Source organism: Macrobrachium nipponense, chromosome 44, assembly GCF_015104395.2.
Source record: "Macrobrachium nipponense isolate FS-2020 chromosome 44, ASM1510439v2, whole genome shotgun sequence".
Taxonomy (NCBI): domain Eukaryota; kingdom Metazoa; phylum Arthropoda; class Malacostraca; order Decapoda; family Palaemonidae; genus Macrobrachium; species Macrobrachium nipponense.
In genome coordinates this window covers 3790160-3806095 of record NC_087221.1, presented here as the reverse complement: position 1 = coordinate 3806095, position 15936 = coordinate 3790160, and positions in this window count along the sequence as shown.

The window sequence follows — 15936 nt, the reverse complement described above, 5'->3', positions numbered from 1 at the left end:
AAAAACTACTGAGGTTAGAAATCTCAAATTTCATATGTTTAGTGGTTGAAGGTTGGACGATCAACCTCAAAATGTTTGCAGTCCTGTATCCTCAATAGTTTCTACGATATAAGGACGGACAGAAAAAGTACGGATGGGAAGACAAAGAGACCATCTCTATACTTTTTCATGTTGCAAACTCATAGTAACTGACCATCATTGGCGGACAAAAATACATTCAGGCAACTACCCAAACAACGAAACAACCGCCGACCAGTAATTAAGAGCTATTACACCTATCGTTACAAACTAATACGTGAAATAGCTAAACACAACGATTTTCCTAACTAAATACAAACATTAAACATAATATCTTCCTTTCATACAATACTCATTTCCACTTAAATAAATAATGAAAATATATGCAAAGATACATTACAATCTGCAGTAAAGTACAACCTCTCTTGTCGAAGTTTCGACAATAATAATAATAATAATAATAATAATAATAATAATAATAATAATAATAATAATAATAATAAAAATAATAATAATAATAATGTGTGGCGCCGTGGCAGAGTGGGTTAGGTCGTCAATGGACTGGTTAAGCAACATTGGGGCTGGTCAGTCGTTGGATGGGTGACCGCTCTCCTCGGCGTTGATTCCTTGGTAAAGTATCTTTTCCATAATTTTCCTCATGGGGTAGGGTCAAGCTATGAGTTGAATAGCAAAAACTCAGCAATGATGGAAAGAAATGAAGGATTAAATGACAACGACGTAAATGGAACCTCTAGCAGAAGAAGATTTTCGTCCGGCAGCCAGGTATTCAGCCCAATTGAAGGGGAAGACGGTCAGGTACTTGGAGGTCGTCATCCACAACGACAGTAACCAACAGCCTGAGACTGGAGCTACAGAAGCAAACCCGAGGAAGAAATGGACAAGAGAAGAAAATAAGGAAATATGGAGATGCTACATCAGAAGAGAGGATATACTTCGAAGAGATTATAGAAGAAGGTTGGTCATCACCTGGAATAAGAGGAATAACACCCCCCAAACAGAGCAGAGGCTGGCAGACCAAGTAAGTAACGTAAAGAAAAAGAACTGGCTCTTCCCCAACAGAAAGAGAAGAAATGGAAAGGAAATGACACACGGCAATGAATTACAAGAATACGAACTGGGAGACGATGCCTCAGAGATGACAGGGATGATGAGGTATCAAACAATGAAAAAAAACCCGACAAAGTACAGAGAGAACGGAATGGGTAGAAAAGACCATCCAATGGATGGAGCCAGATACAGAGAGAACAAAGATCCCCTCTATGAAAGCATACAACACCAAGAAATTAAAGGAGAAAAACAAGTGAGATCAATGAAATAATGGGAATAATACACACCGCCAGTATCACAGAAACAAATAACTTGGCATATGCAGGAGCAAGATTAGTAGCAGAACTGATGGGGATACAGACACCAACACCACCAACACAACCAACAAACAGAATCCAAAACAGCAACCACCTTGGAAAAGGCACCTGGAAAAAGCAAATCAAGATGATGAAATCTGACTTAAGTAAACTGAAAGAGATGACAGAAAAAAGGCTAAGAAGCAAGAAAACAAAGGAGGAAACATCAACGAGAAATACAAAACTACAAGAGAGGGAATAAACAACACAATAGAAGAGGCTTAAGGCCAAAGCACATAGAATCCAATGGTACATGACAGGAATAAGGGATACCAACAGAATAAACTATTCAGAACCAACCAGAAAAGACTATACAGCCAACTAAGAGGAGAAGACAACCATCAAGAAATTCCTGAAGCTGAATCAAGTAAGAGACTCTGGGAAAACATATGGAACAATCCGGTATCACACAACAAACATGTGACATGGCTCTAGGAAGTCAAGGAAGAAGAAACAGGGGGAATAAAAAAAGATTCACAGAGATCACGACAGACACACGCACACACCAACTAAAGAAAATGCCAAATTGGAAAGCCCTAGGTCCTGATGAAGTCCATGGATACTGGTTCAAAAACTTCAAGGCCCTACATCCAAGAATAGCAAAACAACTCCACCATTTTATGACAAATCACCATGCACCCAAATGGATATGACCACGGGAAGAACATCCTTAGTACAAAAGACAAGAGTAAGGGAAATATAGCCAGTAACTATAGGCCTATCACCTGCCTACCAATAATGTGAAAGGCTATACAACTACTAGAGGAGACAAACACCATCCCCCACCAACAGAAAGGCTGCAGAAGGAAGTGTAGGGGCACAAAAGACCAGCTCCTGATAGACAAAAAGGTAATGAAGAACAGTAAGAAAAGGAAAACCAACCTAAGCATGACATGGATTGACTATAAGGAAGCCTTCGACAAGATACCACCACACATGGCTAATCGAAGGCCTGAAAATATATAGGGCAGAGGAAAACATCATCAGCTTCCTCAAAAATACAATGCACAATGGAATACAATTACTTAGAAGCTCTGGAGTAAGACTACCAGAGGTTAATGTCAGGAGAGGGATCTTCCAGGGTTACTCAATGTCCCCACTGCTCTTCGTAGTAGCCATGATTCCATGACACAAAAGTACTGCAGAAGATGGATGCTGGGTACCAACTCAAGAAAAGATGCAACAGAATTAAACATCTAATGTTCATGGATGACATCAAGCTGTATGGTAAGAGCATCGAGGAAATATATACCCTAATCCACACTGTAAGGATTGTATCTGGGGACATCAGGATGGAGTTTGGAATAGAAAAATGTGCCTTAGTCAACATAAAAAAGGGCAAAGTAACAAGGACTGAAGGGATAAAAGCTACCAGATGGGGAGCAACATCAAACACATAGACGAGACGGGATAGAAATATCTGGGAATAATGGAAGGAGGGTTATAAAACACCAAGATATGAAGGACGCGATCAGGAAAGAATATATGCAGAGACTCAAGGCGATACTCAAGTCAAAACTCAACGCTGGAAATATGATAAAAACAATAAACACATGGGCAGTGCCAGTAATCAGATACAGCGCAGGAATAGTGGAATGGACGAAGGCAGAACTCCACAGCATAGAACAGAAAACTAGGAAACATACAACAATACACAGAGCACTACACCCAAGAGCAAATATGGACAGAGTATGCATAACACGAAAGGAAGGAGGGAGAGGACTACTAAGTATAGAGGACTGTGTCAACATCGAGAACAGAGCACTGGGGCAATATATGAAAATCAATGAAGACGAGGGGCTCAAGAGTGCATGGGAAGAAGGACTAATAAACATAGACGAAGACAACAGAAATATACAGAGACAGGAGAGTGGCAAAACAGAACAGAGAACTGGTACAAAAACCAATGCACAGGCAATACACGAGACAGACTAAAGAACTAGCCAGCAATGACGCATGGTAATGGCTACAGAGTGGAGAGCTCAAGATCAGGCACTAAGAACCAGATATGTTCAAAGAACAATAGTTGGAAATAACATCTCTCCCACATGTAGGAAGTGCAATACGAAAATGAACCATAAACCACATTGCAGAGAACCAGTACAAAAAGAGGCATAATTCAGTGGCAAAAGCCCTCCACTGGACCCTGTGCAAGAAACATCAGCTAGCTTGCAGTAATAAGTGGTACGAGCACCAATTGAAGAAATGATAGAAAACGATCAGGCAAAGATCCTCTGGGACTATGGTATCAGAACAGGATAGGGTGATATGTGCAAATAGACCAAACGTGACGTTGATTGACAAAATGAAGAAGAAAATATCACTCATTGATGTCGCAATACCATGGGACACCAGAGTTGAAGAGAAAGAGAGGAAAAAATGGATAAGTATCAAGACCTGAACATAAAAATAAGAAGGATATGGGATATGTCAGTGGAAATGGTACCAATAATCATAGGAGCACTAGGCACGACCCCAAGATCCTTGAAAAGGAATCTAGAGAAACTAGAGGCTGAAGTAGCTCAAGGACTCATGCAGAAGAGTGGGATCCAAGAAACGGCGCACATAGTAAGGGGAGAGGATGATGGACTCCTAAGGAGGCAGGAAGCAAACTGGAACCCCACACACTATAGATACCACCTAGTCGAATTGGTCGACTGTGATAGACACCCCCACCAAAAAAAATCATTATATTATATATATGAATATATATATATATATATATATATATATATATATATCTATATATATATATATATATATAGTATATGTATATATATATATATATATATATATATCTATATATATTATATATATATATATAGATATATCATACTATATATATATATATATATATATATATATATATATATATCATAGATATATGTATAATGTATATATATATATATAGATGATAATATATATATATATATTATAATATATATATATAGTATAGATATACATATATAATATTATATTATATATATATATATATATATATATATATATATATATATATTATATATATCTATAATATATATTAGTAGGGAAAAACTCGCTATCGCCAGAGTATGTATAATGTTCTAAAGGGTCCACAATATTACAAAGTGTTAAGAGTCCGGGTATAATTTTTAAGACTACAAAAAGCTGTAAAACCCTTCCCCTGGGTTCCTCTTCAGTCCAAATTATACACGGATTCTTAAACACTTTGTATTATTGTGGACCCTTTCAAAAAATTATAATATTATACAAAAACATGATTTTACGCTAAACACAAATTGATACATCTCATCAACAAAGAATTATTTTTTCGCGTATTTAAGACTTGTAAAAAAAATAAATAAATAAGATATAGCAAGCGTCAAAATTAAGTTTAACAAATCAACAATTGAAAATCCAACTTTTCAACGGTAGCCCTCTATCAACATTGAATAACAAGATTTCGTTTAAAATCTTGACCAAAAATAATTGTTGAAATAATATAATTCTGTAATGAAAGGAATTTGGAAATCTTAACTATTTGCTTTTATATCTGTTTCACATCTTTCCTTTAAAGAACTCTATCCATTTGTTTACTCTCATTGATATATTCTTCCCTCGCTTTTAATTCATTATTTTTTATTATATTTCCTACAATGGCTTTTCCTTTTTCTCTGCAGTACATTTTCAAAGAATGTATATTACCTAAGGTAATAAAAGTTCTCTCCTGCGTTGTTTACATGACACAAAATTCTAATAATTTTCTTTTTAATTTCCTAGGGATACATGTGATCGTATTGTAGTTTTAATATTTCATGGAGTTGTTTGTTTGTTTTTTTTTTTGTACGTTTTGACTTTTTTTAGTATTATTGTCTTATATAGATAGAAAATAACAATTTATCTCGTCTTTCTTATACATTTTTATAAGTTTAAGAAAACATATTTTCATATTCCTTTATAATAATTTCAATTTATCTTTCAAATATTATCATACTTTCTTATCATCTCCAAATTATGGTAAGCTAGACAGTAATCAGTCTCTGAATTCATTTCATCATTTTTATTGAGCTATTGTCTGATAGATTTTTCATTTCTAGACGTCATTACTTTTCATACGAATGTTTGGTTACAACGGTTAGTTAATCTATATTCGTCTGGTTTGTCTTTTTATTCACTTATTTATCCATTTTATCCCCCATTACCCAAATGTTGCATGACCAGGAGTAACTAATTATCTCCGGAACAATTAATAGATTTTTCTTCGGCAATCATCTCTAATGAATCCTATTATCTCGTGGTAGATCACTTACTGATACTCAATGACAGATAATTGGTAGATAATTATCTTCGTAATCATGCACGAATTAAAACCCACTTCCTATGACATCGTTTATTAAACAGTTCACAAACTTCACATATAGGGCTTAGAAGTAAGAATTAAACAGCATAAATATTCTGTCAAAACTGGGCAAACATCCAATGCAATATTCATTCAATTAATTGAAAATGACCACCGGATAAATTGGGATTCGCACCGTCAGTAATTGGCAAGATCAAAAGATGTCTTATCACGAAATCTTTTAGAACCTTGCATTATCAACTTAACTCCCATTGTAATTTTAATGTTAGTCGTGGCCTGTTTTATTTAGACCCTTGTACAAGTAACCTGCTTAAGAATGACATCAAAGATACAATCACAGACTTAAATACAAATTAGTTGCCTTGTAGATATTGTCTTCTATATGTAATGTTAATATACACTTTGTGCATAAGTTTTTCCTGCGAAAAAAGGTTTTGTTTACCAAAAATTTGAATGTGGTCAGTTGCCGACCTTATCAACCTATAATTTTCTTGTCCCTGTTTCTGAGCAGTGGACTTAATCTTTTTTGTAAACCTCTTAAATTGTACCACAGTTTTCTTTAGAGAAGGAAGGTTACTAATTCCCTAGATGTGTTGTAGTCTAGGTACTTATTTCCTTTGTAACCCCTATCTGTCATTTATACTACCCTTCCTTGTACACCTATGCTCTCATGTATGTCATGTCAGTCTGCTAAGTAAAGGACCCTGAGTCGAAAGATCTTGCAGCACTCCATTGTTTCACTTGCTTTCGTGGCTTCTACCTTACATACATACATACATATATATATAATATATATATATATATATATATATATATATACATATATATATATATATATATACATGTTACGAAGTGCCAAGTATCTGGTTACTACACTTACCATTCATTTATTGTTACCTCACAAAAGCCAGACACCTGAACCCTCATCACATGGTATTAAACAGTGATCCCTTAACAACTTACCAGTATTGCAGAAAATCAGACTAAGTTCATCAAAACAGGTGTGAGGTAATCTTGTAAGTAATTAAATTAATCAAAAGGGCATCACTCCATCAACAACTTTAAAAGCCACCTAAGTATTTCCCTGATTTCAGAAGTCTAAGTATTTCCCTAGTTCTAAGTCACTTCAAGTAAATTCAAGGAAAGCAGGTATTAATCACCACTCTATGTTTCTACCTAACATAAAATATAATCATAATTAAAGCAAATATACTGGTTACAAATGAAATACTTATAAAAATTTTAAATACAAAAATTTATTATTAAACTCAAAATTTATAAGTGAAATTCACAATATCAGGGAAAATTACTGTTACTTGAAAACAAAAGTAAAGTTTAATTAATTCTTGAATTAAATTAAGTAAATTAAATCAAAATTAATTTATCACAAAATTCAAGAAAATTAATTCAACTGAAATTCAAAGTGTTAGGCAATAATTAAAAATTTAAATTAATCCACAAGTGCTCTACAACAATAAAACTTGAAAAGAATTCTAAGTAAATGTAAATTAATTCACAAGTGTTAAATTTAATTAAATGTGCAATGATTAAGTAATGAAAACAACTGTCAATTAAATTGTGAATGCAAATGAAAATATAAAATAAAAAGGCACACTTCAATAAGAAAAATGAACAGATACACACAAAAAATGGAACAAACATAAAACACAAAAATTTGCAATGTGTAAAAGTGTAAATGTTTTCACTCAAAACATTGTAACCATCAGTTTTTACCAAACCTTCCTAACCATCGTTATAGTTACTAGTTAACCACTGTTCCTATCAGTTATTAGTTTCATACCAAACCATCATAACCATTAAATATTAGTTGCAAGTAATAAAAATATAACACACTTTACACACTTTACCTTTTTGGTATACCAATTTTTTTCTTTGCTGCAGTCTTGTTTTTTACACTCACAAAAACTAGGCGCCGTTACGAAACAATGTTTGTTCAGATTCCACAAAAACACTATTTAACACTAAATAAACTCTAAGAAATATCAAATATGAAATTCTCAAGTTACGAGGGACCAGTTTATAGTACGAAATCGTTACGTTACTTAAGATCAAAAGTACTATGTGATGGAGAGAGAGAGGGAGAGAGAGAGAAGAGAGCGAGAGAGAGAGAGATCTGAACGCCTCTTGGTTCTAAGATATAGTGAAATTCTCTTCCTTTGCGGAACCTGGACAGGAGAGATGACAAAACGTTTGAGACAATATTGCTTCTAGAAGCTTCGAAATCTTACGCAACTTCATACAAATATGTGTAACATACACGTGGTACTCGGCAAAGACATACACGTATGAGACAGTCTGTTTAAAAAAAGACATGTACTCAACTCGGATCGACCGAATCAGAAGGACTATCTTTCTTGATGACAGATTCCCAAAACACAAATGAAGACTTGAGTTCGCTTATCAAACGTGTTGACAGATTAGAAAAGTAAATGGATCTCGCAGTTCCTCTAATCTCACAGTGTTGACATAATAGGGAAACAATCATAGTTTCGAATGGACAAAGAAAATCACTCTATTTTTACATTCTACGTTATATACATATTTTTTTATATTATGTTATCCGAAATCTGAAACACACATTTAAAACATCCTATCTCTAAGCTATCTAGGAATCTGAAAAATGCTGCACAATTCTACATAACATTTTATACAGTCACAGAGGAGTATATGCATTTTGAAAGTGGAAACTATAATAATGATATATATATATATATATATATATAATATATATATATATATATATATATATATTATATATATATTATATATATATATGAATGTGTGTGTGTGTGTGTGTGTGTATGTTTATATATACATATATGTATATAGATACACACACACGCATATATATATATATATATATATATATATATATATATATATATATATATATATTATATATATATATATAAATTAACAAGTTAATTTATATTCTTAGAAATCAGAAAGATGACACTTGTAGAAAAGACATATAAGAACAGTCAGGTAAACTGTTTTATTTTGGTACTATCCCACACAATTATCAGCAGGATGAGAAATCTCGTAATGTTATCATTAAGAAGAACGTCTAATCCATTTTAACCAATGACAAAGTTGCCCGTCTTGTCCTTTCTAAAAAACACTTTAATCTGAATAACCGAGAAGCCTTTCCTTGTTACCTGATAATCCTCTGTCATGTAAATCGAGATTTTCGTCTTATTTCATCAGCTTTTCAACCTCATTTATATCATTTATTGTCCAACAATTTTTCTTTTTTTTCTTTTTCTCATCTTATTGAAGTCAGTACTCAAAGTCCCAGTTAAGTCTCTCGTAATAGCATTAACTTTCTTACCACTGCTGGATGTTCCAGTGATGTATGGAGAGTGAGCCCACATGACTGCTTGGAAAAGCTCAAGCTATTCCTTTATCTAAACTCTGTCCCTCTATAATTGAACATAGGAGGTGTTGACATCACGTGTACAGAGACCGCGCGGCCGGGCAAACAATGCTGTAACCTGATTTGGCCATGGAAGGACGTAAGCCAAACCTATCAGAACATCCACTCCATTGTTGCATGACGAGACCACAGCGTACTTAGCAGACGAAAATTTAAAGAAAATAATATTTTGTCATAGCTTTATCCCTTTATCTACAATCTCGGCTCTGAAAAATTTATATGTTTCAGCCCCCTCTCTCTTTTCAATCAAATTCTGCTGAAGTTATTTACTTTGATTCGGTCTTTAGCAAATGTTATACATTGTTTGAATTTCAATTCACTGGATATAATAATATTGCAACTTTATATCATTACTGAAACTTACTGAAGTTAGTTTTCACTGAAGGAAAATTGATACTTAACGGAGAAATATCCTTTTGGAAATGATGTGATAAGTGAAGAATTAAGCAATAATTTCCCCCTGACTGAATTTTCCCGAGAATAAGGTGGGAGGTTTTATAAAAGACAAGATTATAAAGGAGCATGTAATCCACCAGTGAACGGCAAGGTTTTAAATCCAAACAACTGGTCTCTCTTTCTGTCGATCACTAAGAAAAGAAAAAATAAAAGAGTTGGAAACTACCTACGCAGTAACAATTATGATCTGTTTACTTTACACCTGCGCCCACTCTTAGAAAACTTAGAATGATACTTTCGAACCAAGAGTAAAACAAGAAGCAGACTAAGTGTTTTCTTCTTCGAATTGCTCAGGTAAACTTTAGTCTGAGCTATACTTCGCAATCTGATAAAAGGGAATTTGAAAATCAATTAACAATATGTCATATATGTACTAAGTCACTTTAACAGAGTCATATATATATACTAAGTCATTTTAAGAGTAAATATCATGATACGGGTTATGATTTACAGGTCGTGACAGAAGTGTTTCTCGATCTCAAATATAACTTATTAGCAAATATGACCAAGTAAAATAGGATTCCTCATTCTTAAATTTTTCTGTAACTTGTGGGCAATCCGAAATGAATATGGATGAGATATGAAGAATTATCATGATATCGTGATTATTTCATATATTCTCTATCAAGAAATTTTTCAGGCATATACAGATTTTTAGTCAAAAAAAAGACTACCGAGGAGGATTCCTGGGAAAGGTGTTTCGTCGCCTAATATTTACATGGTAAACACTATCAATTATGAGAGAAGGGCGTTGAAAAAGCATTGAAAAGTTTTTTGCTGAGATAAAATTAGAACCCTTACTGCCTCACTTCCTGTTATTTCAAAAACATTTTTTATTCTTCTTCTGAACATTGATTATCTGCTAGATATTAGTGAAGTATACTGGATAGTCTAGAGAACTATTTTCCAAAAGGTTTATCTTTCATAAAAAGCTATCTGGAACACTAATTAACTTTATTACATATGCTTTATGCAAAACCTCAGATATCACACAATCTAGCTTTGCACCAATTGGGCATTTGAGTACAGAGGAAACCAGATACAGATAACGATTGACCATGGGAGGAGTGAATGATGAAATTAAAAGTTTAGGAGATGAAAAGATATGAATACAGATATGGCGTTGGTTATGGTAAGTTTTGGTAAGATACTTTATAAAAAAAAAAAAATCCCTCTTCCTGTAATAGCGCATAATAAAAGTAATTTTGAGCCATGCATCTTAAAACATTGTTGCAGTCGTATGTTAGTGGAGGGAGTATTTTGATTATTGAAAACAAATGAGAGGTAGAAATTAACACTAGGGTAAAAAAAAAGGGGGGGGGGGTTGTTACTGTTAGATACAGTAAGTGCCAGACTAATAAACAGAATAACCTCACTGTAATGTTGTATATCAGAGATACAAACCTATCCCTTTACTCTCACTGACATGCAAAGAAACAGATGTAAATTCAACCTAACAACAACTTACTGATCTCTCTCTCTCTCTCTCTCTCTCTCTCTCTCTCTCTCTCTCTCTCTCTCTCTCTCTACATTATAAATATATAGCTCTTCAATTTTTATATGATAGAGAGTGATGATAGGTATTGCATTATTACTATTAACTAACCACTATTAACACTGTCCCTCATAACCCTAACTTTCATTTATTTATTTTAAATTCGTCACTAGTTTCAGAAAGTTGAATCCGTATTAGATCAATTGCAAACATTAGGCACCACATACTCTATTCATAAATCACTTTTCTTACACTTTCATCTCGCTTACCATATAAATTTCTGGAGCCATTCTATGCTTCACCGTTTGAGGACATAATCATTTGCTCAATTGTAATTAATTCAGACAATCTCGGTAGTACTCTAAGCCTTTACTGTATTCACCAGTAGCACCCTTTCATTCTAGTATCTCAATTGTTCTCGATAATCAAAATACTCCCAAAACTTACATATGACCGTATTAATTTTAAGAAGATGAATAGCGGCTCGAAATTATTTTTTATGTCTTTACTTATCTTACCAGATCTAACCAGACCCAACGAGATATCTGCATTTATATCTATTTCGTCTCCTAAACTTGTAATTTTCTCATTCACCCCTTCTATGTTCTAATAAGAATAAATCTCTTTACTGCTCTTTTAATCTTATCAATGAATTACTTCTCTCTCAGGAGTTTTAACTTACCAGTTTTTTTCATGAAACAAATTGACTTGACCTATATATCTATATCACCAGTTTCATTGCTTCCTCTCCATCAAGAGTATTATATCTTTTCACCTGTGCTATAAACATGTAGAGAGCTATATTCTTTCCAACCAGATCTCTCCTCATATTTAAATATAGTACATTTTTGTTTCATTTCTTGTTTAGGAATGTAATCTCTCAAACTAATTTTTCAGAGTATACATACAAATAATATTTACTGAAAACTAGGTAGTTATAGCAACCAAGCCTCTTTCCACATACCGTTGCAGCCTACCCTTTTTCTATTGCTGTCTATATATAGTGGTAATGATGTAGGTATATTTAGTTTATTCAGGAAACATATCCGTATTTCTGCATATCTTTAGCTTTCAGTAAGATATAATCAAGATTGGACGGTGCAGTACGAGTAGCTCTCTTAATAGTCTTTAGTTTATTTTAATATTTTTTGTAACATTTTTACTTTTAGCGATAAGCGAATACAGGATTGAGGAGAAAAAGATGTAACTTTACTTTTATTCTGTATAACATAGATTTTCGTTATTGTTTTTTTGTTTTTCTTTCTTTAACGGAACAATGAAGATGGTGTCTTCAGGATCAGCCACTTCAGAAATATAAATAATTTCAGTCACGTTTACCAGCGTCAACTGAGCTTATTTTGGGGAACTATAACATCCACCGGGAATGTCACCAAAGATTATTATGCTATTAACTACTCGAGTTTGTAGGGTAGTCATTCATCTCCTGGAATTGCCGCTACGCTGCAGACATGAGAGAGAGAGAGAGAGAGAGAGAGAGAGAGAATATATATATATATATATATATATATATATATATATATATATATATATATATATATATATATATATATATGACCTGATTCGTGTCATTTGTGAGTTCGGGATATGAGGGAAAAACAGGAGAGAGATAAGTTTACATGCATGCAATGTAGAACATGCAAAAATACTAATCGAGAAAATGTTTAACACAGTGTATTCTTCTTAGCTACATAGGTGGCATTTACTTGTAATTATTACGTTAACTATGATAATGCACAACCAGACGGCAGATTGGACTGTTATTAACACTCATGGCGATACACGTCTTTGTGTGGCCGACGGTGACTGCGGGGCACTGGCCACTCGTCTGGACCGTTTCTGTGCTGTATGGGGACTGCTAACGACTCATTTTACCACTGCTGCAGCCCCTGTTTCAAATGCCCCTTTCACACGGCTTCGTTATGCAAGAAGCGGATTGGTTATTCTGGCTCCTTAGACACAAGGGCCAATCAAGAAGGAATATAGAGATGCGAGGCACTCTTTTGAACTGCCCAAGCCACGCCAACAACTAACGTCTTTGGTAGTTGACTTATGTTATTACACATACAGACATTATCACTTATAACGGTTTCACGGGACTTCAGAATATCACGGAAAGGCATATTCAAAGCTGTATGGAATCAGCTTATCACTCTCTCCCCAGTTCTTGCGGCTCTGATGATTTGCACATTGCTGGTCTTCTGTGAGTGCCACACAGCTTTTGAGTGCCATATCATCCAGTTTGTGCAAAACTTAAAACTTTTAGGGTAGGGCCATTTGGCGTGTTACAAACACAAGTTACAACAACTGAATCTCACGCCTCACAATGTGTCACACAGAAAAACAAATTTAGGTTCACATTAAAAAATATCAATAAAAAATTGGATAGTCAAAGCTCCAGCTCGAGAAAGCTAAATTCATAAACAAAAATTCACATAACATGAGTCAAAAATGAAACGTTACTCATACGAAATTTGGTAAAAGTATAAGAAAACTTACTGAATTCCTTCTGCAGCACAATAAAAACAAGAAAAAAGAAAAAGAAAATTCAAAGATTCCACAAAAAAAAAAAAAAAAAAAAAAATTCTCAAAATAATCTCACATTCCCACATCATCAATGGAAGATCATAAATTTCTGACAAAGCATGAACAGCATTAACAATAATATGAAATTTTGTACACCGTATAATTGGCATCAATAGAAAGTATAAAAAATTAGATGCATTGCAATAGCAAGTGTTTAATATGACTTGAAATGGAATAAAAAACAATAATGCAATAAAAAAATAATATAATTATGAATACATAGACTCACTCATTATATGCCTAGAAGTGTAAAAAAAATATTTAGATATACATCCATTTCTCAGCAATATCTGACATGGAACAAAAGTGCATAAGCATGTGTTTGTTATTCTCTGTTCACCTTGTGACAGACATTTACTCATGACTCGGGCTAGCATGCGGTGCAAGGAACCTACACGCACTTACAAATTATGTGGATGGTTTGCTTTATCAAAGAGTTAGGAAGGGCAGCAGAAATTACTCTTTTTTTTTTTCTTTCTTTCTTTTATGAAGAATTTATCTCCTGCAAGTTCAGAAAACTGTGACTTGTCAGTCAGCTTCCTTACACACTAGCAAACCCACACACACACACACTCAACCCATGCACACTCCTAGGGCAGTCACTCAACATGTTCACACAACAGCTGACTCACTTGCCTCTGCTTTCTGTGCATCTCACCCACAGGTGTAACTAAAACATTTTAACTGTATGCGTCCTGCTATCTCACCAACGCAGCCAGCAATATTATGATGCATAAGCTTGTCTCATCAGTTCCAATGTTTGTAAGCTTCTATGAACAATCGACTACTGTGTTTTTCGCATTCCAATCTTGTTCACGTCACTTGTTATCAACCTGATTTCCATTTACTACAAATTTTTTCCAGTGCCTATTAGATGGCTCGATCACTACCACTATGCACCCCTGTCGCATACTAGTCTCGGCTATTGGAAAATAGTTTATAATGTCTTCTAACTTGACACATGATTTAGAGCCACTTCTGCTGCTGGGGTCCTCCTACCCTGTCGGCTGCATCCAAATTTGATGGCCCCTGCAACGAACATTATGACCATCATTATCGCTACCATAGCATCAATCACTGGAACTGTGTAGCGTTCTGCGAAGAAAAATTCATCCTCTCCATTGTCCTCTAGTTGCGGGACGGCAATCGTCTCCAGTGTAGGCGGAACTTTAACCACCTCGTGATCCCCATGTAAGTGTTTCATGAACACCTTTGTCGATGGATTGTAGATCCGTCGGCTGAGCATCATGAACTATTCCGAAACGACTCTGCATGAGTCATTAATAACATTCAGTGACCCCTGTAGGTGTATCCTAACACCCTCGCTCCTAAACTGTAGATTCTCCATCTTCCTATGAAGGAACAGTAACCGCCACCTCGTTGCGCAAACTTGAAAATTTCGCGACTTCCATGCAAGTGGGTCCTGCACCCGCCTCGTAGAAGTATTGTAGACCCATGATTGTCTCAGAATCTATCCTGAGACGACTCATCGACGATATCTTGTCCCTGCATTTGTAGCGATCCATGACCTCATCGCTTGTATGAAGACCAAACATCTGGCACTGTACAACCTAAGTTGTTTTTGTTGTTGCCCCTTAGTGTGAGCTTGGGAATTCTCTAAAGTCATCATGTGTCAGTGTTTCGTCATTAATAGGTCTTAAACTGACCCGTTGCAAGTCTATGTAATGGTTTAGAATTAGGTCGGCAACAGGTGATGTAAGCAAGATTAGAATCCATAATAACACAGCCTCAAGTGTTTTGAAAAAAGCTTAAAAACATTGGAACGAGATGAGACAAGCTTACACGATCATAATATTACCGATTGCACCAGCAAGATGGTGGGACGAGCAAATGACATGATTAGCCGGAAAGTCATATGATTGTGACATCAGAAAAATGCAAGTGAGTGTGTGCATGAATTCATGCATCAAACAGGCATATTCATGGAAAGCTCCAGAACTTCGGGTACGTACGTTAGTGCGCCAAATAGGGCGTGTACATCAGACATAGCATTGCATGCACATCAGAGTAGAAAAGCGTGCATACATTTGTATGTCCATTAGCGTGCGTAAGTTCATACGTCCGTCAGAGAAAATGAATGGAATATAACCCCCTCCCCCTAGGTAGCAATTTATGGGATCAC